The sequence below is a fragment of the Gigantopelta aegis genome, chromosome 2, assembly GCF_016097555.1.
Source record: "Gigantopelta aegis isolate Gae_Host chromosome 2, Gae_host_genome, whole genome shotgun sequence".
NCBI lineage: Eukaryota > Metazoa > Mollusca > Gastropoda > Neomphalida > Peltospiridae > Gigantopelta > Gigantopelta aegis.
In genome coordinates, this window is record NC_054700.1 from 4,080,053 (window position 1) to 4,085,623 (window position 5,571).

Below are 5,571 nucleotides of genomic sequence, written 5' to 3' on the forward strand. Positions count from 1 at the left end.
ATTGTAACTCTATCCAAATGTGTTATAGGTTTGTAGATTAACTAAACTTAGTGTTAATTTTCACGGGTTGATATAATTTTTGTCATTGAAATACGTTAGTAAAGGAGAGTTTTCATTCCACGACATGCATTTTGTATTCATATTGTAATAAAGCAGATTTTGTAGGCTATTTACCAGGGGTCTGTGATATGGGGGGGGGGGGGGGGGGGGGCACCCCCAAAAAAACCCGAATGGTTGACAAAACTGCTACATTGTTTGTTCATCACGAAACAGTTACTGCATGTTCTTGTTAAGGTCCACATAAGAAGGAAAAACCGACTGTAAGAAAGCTGGACTAAAATATAGGGGTTCAGATTCTGAATATGACTGATAAACAAATATCCAATATTAGACCGACGCAAGCTTGTATGACCTTACTAATTCCTACGACCTTGCATAACACACTCCCCAGTTTTGATATGATACTTGCACTTGGATCTTCTAACAAGAACATACGTCCTGTGATGGTCTATACTCACGAACCTGTTATGTCAATTCTCAAGTAAACGAAACGCTAAACGCAAAGCGTTCTGTTGTTTTTCGCAGACATAAACGACCAGCTGAAAGAAAAATAACAAACACAGCCTTGATCATCAAATTAATATTGTGTTGTTTTTTCGTTCAAAACATGTTGCCGGTGCGACTGTATAAAACTTATAATTCGAGTATTTAATGTGTGTATACGTCTGTGTTTGTTCATCATATTGTGTTGATCACATTGCAAGCTGAGACCCAACGTGAAGATTTGATCGGTGTGATGGTCAAATACGAGTGTTAGCGGTACGTCAACAAGTCAATATGTATGGTATCGTCCACGCACACACATTCTGACCCCTGACAGTCGAATGTTATTTACCGGGCAGATGTCCGCAATGGTGTGTTAGAGAGAGATTCCATAATAGGTTCATGGTGATGCAGTCTGTGTCATTCTCTGTATCAAAAGGGATTCTTCTTCGCCTTCTTCTGTCTGTCTGTCTCTGTATCTGTCTGTCTCTGTCTGTCTCTGTCTCTCTCTCTCTCTCTCTCTCTCTCTCTCTCTCTCTCTCTCTCTCTCTCTCTCTCTCTCTCTCTCTCTCTCCCTTCTCGGTATCTCTCTCCACCCCACCCCCCCCCCAACCCCCCCCTCTCTCTCTCTCTCTCTCTCTCTCTCTCTCTCTCTCTCTCTCTCTCTCTCTCTCTCTCGGTATCTCTCTGCCCTTCTCGGTATCTCTCTCTCTCTCTCTCTGCCCTTCTCGGTATCTCTCTCTCTCTCTCTCTCTCTCTCTCTCTCTCTCTCTCTCTCTCTCTCTCTCTCTCTCTCTCTCTGTATGTGTCTCTATGTGCCTCTCTCACATTCACTTACTCTGCCTGCCTCTCCTCTTTTTTCTTTCTTCAATGTACTATTGGTTGTCATGGGATACGCACTCCTCTCATAGGGAAAAGGTATTATGTTTTATAGTTGGAGGGGTAGCCCGAGTACTCTGACGGTAAGAGAGCTAGACGGACATTTGGACAGTTATATGGTAATGAGCGTAATGTCTGTCTAGCTCGCTTACCACCCGAGTAATCGGGCTAGGGGAAAGGGAGATGGGCCAGTCTAATGTCGTAAACACTGCACTTGGCTCGAATCTACGATGTCTGGCTCAGTACTTTATTAGCATACAATGTATTTTGGCTAAGCATCTAGAAGTAAATTGTAACAAACACCCGCCATGGTAAAGTGTTTGTCATTGACTGGTAAAGTAAAAACATAAAAAGTTTGCTTTGTTTAAAGCGACACCACTAGAACATATTAATTTATTAATAATCGGCTATTGAATATCAAACCTTTGGTACTTTTTAAAACGCCATGAGAGCATATTGATTTATTAATAATCGGCTATTGGATATCAAATATTTGGTACTTTTTAAAACACCGTAAGAGCATATTATTATTGATTTATTAATCATCGGCTATTGGATATCAAACATTTGGTAATTTTGAGTTTTTTGAGGAAACCTGCTACATACGTTTGTCATCAGCAGTAAGGTGCAATGTTTTAGACGGAAACAAATCCACTCAGAGAATGGGTCGACCAAGGGGTTTCGATCCTTCGACCCATGCACCTCGGTGAGCGCTCTGCCGACCGAGCTAGATCTCAGCTCCACTAGCCAGTGGTTTTGTTAATGCTAACACTGGACTGACAAGCGGGATGACGGGCAGGCTGGTGACTTGGGAAGATGAGGAATTTTGGAAAGCACAATGACCGATAAGTGAATAAAGGTGAGTTGATCTTTACTTATTTGAATTAAAACCAAAAACCTATTATGGGTATTAGAATTACTTAATTACACACACACACAAACACACACACACACGAGAGAGAGAGAGAGAAGAGAGAGATAGATATATATATAGAGAGATGGATATATATAGAGAGAGATGTATATAGAGAGAGATGTATATGTATGTATATATATATATATAGAGAGAGAGAGAGAGAGAGATGTATATATATAGAGATAGATATATAGAGATATATATATAGAGAGAGATGGATATATATATAGAGAGAGATGGATATATATATAGAGAGAGATGTATATGTATATATACTCTTCAAAAGAAGAAACGCAAAACCACATTGTCGTAACATTTGGAGAATTGATTTAATTATTGAATGGTGAGTCCGATAATTACCAAATGTTGCAGGATTGTTCACAATTCATTCTAGTCCATTGTGAGTAAGTGATAGGACACACCACCAAGGTCAAGGTCATCTGGAGTCAATACCGGGTGTGGCCTCCGCGTGTGTTGACAACTGCCTGGCACCGTCTGCCCATTGAAGCAACCAGAGTACGGATGACGTCCCGGGGGATGGTGGCCCACTCGGCCTGCAAGGCTTCTGCCAGCTCGGGCAGTGTCTGGGGCTGTGGTTGTCGCTGTCGGAGGCGTCGGTCCAACTCGTCCCATAGATGCTCAATTGGGTTCAAATCCGATGATATCGATGGCCAAGGAAGGACATTAATGTTGTTGTTCTGTAGGAAAGCCGTTGTGAGACGTGCTGTGTGAGGCCTGGCGTTGTCATGTTGGAAGACTGCGTTGGCGTTGGCCATAACTGGAACGATGTGTGGCCGGAGGATCTGGTCAATGTAGCCCTGTGCATTCAGGTTGCCCTGCACGTGGACCAGGTCAGTTCTGCCAGTGTGTGAGATGGCTGCCCACACCATGACACTACCCCCGCCGAATCTGTCCACTTCCTGCACGCAGTTTGCCGCATAACGTTCACCACGACGCCTATACACGCGACATCTTCCATCATGACGTCGGAGCAGAAATCGGGACTCGTCACTGAACCACACCTGTCTCCATCGCAGTTGAGGCCATTGTCGATGAATCTGGCACCACTGCAGTCGGAGTCGACGGTGTTGTGGTGTTAAGATGACACCTCGAACTGGACGTCTGGCACGAATTCCTACCTCACGTAGGCGGTTCCGTACGGTCTGGGTCGGATATCCTGCGCAAACCTGGTATTGCTGCGGCTGTGGAGGTGGCAGTAGTCAATCGTTCCCGAAGGTGGCGTACCCGGATGTAGCGGTCCTGCCCGGGGGTAGTGACCCTGGTCGACCGGATCTAGGGAGGTCACGTGTTGATCCATGTTGCTGGTAACGGTCCCATAGTCTGGAGATGGTGCTTGGGGACACATGGAATGCCCTGGCAACGGCCGTTCTGGATTCGCCTGCGTCTAGTCGGCCGATGGCATTGTTTCTCTGCGGTTCACTGAGACGTGGCATGTCCTGGATTGTCAACTGTCGGCCAGATACAGAGGCCAGGCAAGCGAACACCCTGCACTTTTATACTGTCGGTGTTCATGTTGCACGTGCAGACAACGCACGTGCAGTGGTGACATGGTTTGCACGTGGCTGCGTTTTTGCGAATATTCACATTTTGGAACTTTATTGTACAGTAGCTGCGTTTTATCGAATGTAACCGTGGGAATGTGTTTGGGACATGCAATGACCTTATATTCACAAAGCATGAACCGGTAGGAAACATAAAATCGGAGTTATAACCCATTTGTACCCTTTTGCGTTTCTTTTTTTGAAGAGTATATATAGAGAGATGTATATATATATATAGAGAGAGATGGATATATATAGAGAGAGAGATGTATATATATAGAGAGATAGATGGATTGAGAGAGATTCCTATCATAAATATTATCTTTCAAAAAGAAAAACAAAAATATAAAGTTGATAAATACTTTATTAAAATAATGAAGTAAAATTGTTTGATTACATGATACAAAATGTTAACAAAATACATACAGTGAAAGAGTTCTAAATTATACTGACAGATTTATAAAATAACACAATGAAAGAGTTATGAATTATACTGACAGATTAACAAAATATTGTTGTGAAAGAGTCACAGATGTACTCAGAAAGGATTACACCAAGTAACAGTCATTATTAAACAATGTATGTCACGTACTAGCTACACTGGTCACAGGAATGAAAACCTACATACAATGTTTAAGTGTCATAAGATTAAGATTCAAACTCCTGTGGAAAAACAATCCTACATGAAACCGACTAGGTTGAGGATACAGGAATTAACTTTGTTATACAGGTGTTGTATTAATCAACCTACATTTTTATATTATACAGGTATTGTAGATATATTAATCAACCTACATTTTTATATTAATTCTCTGTCCAAGCAGAGGGAATAAGATTTATATTTCTTCATTTCTCATGAGCTTTAAAAAGTATGGGCCGTAACAAAAGAAAAATATTTTTTGAGGGACATTTTTCATTTGAAATATTAGTAGTAATGAACAATTTTCAAGCTTAAAATTAAAGCTGTAATCCATCTATATTTTTAATATTTAAGCATTTAGAAAAGATTATCGGTTTTTGTGTTCATCACACAATATGTCATTCTTTAAATATTTGTACAATGTTATTTGCCATCTAGGTCACATTCCAGAGCAGTTTGAGTAAAATTGACATCTTGTGGCACCTAGCTTCTCACTGAAGATCTAAATCACTGCAGAACATATACATGTACTGCCTGAAGAAAATTATTAACGATATGTGTCTGAACTTGCCTCCTTAACATGATAGCCAATTGTCTTCAAGAAAGACCTTTCTATATGCACATTAATCTACAGTGGTTATAAATAACATAATGGGTGAGGTAGTGTTAACAATGGCCACGTGGCATGTCCATTGCATGTAGGCAGCTAATGGAAAGGAATGGAATGTGTTGGCGACACCTCAGCACATATTTTACTCTGGCTATTTGGTGCCTTAAAGTCGCAGACCCTAGTTTCAACCCGTAAAAATGGACACCAAGTTTGATTGATCTACAAACCTGTAAGACATTTGGATAATGTTACAACAGAGTGAAACAAGAGGGGCTCAGACATTGAAACGGTGAAATACCCTCTAAAATACGACTAAAACTCGACTCCATAACTGTTATTACTCCGACAGACGTGCATTTTTAAAATATAAAAAATGCATTTTGTGCTATTAGAAACACCAGGATGACCAGAAACACTTCGG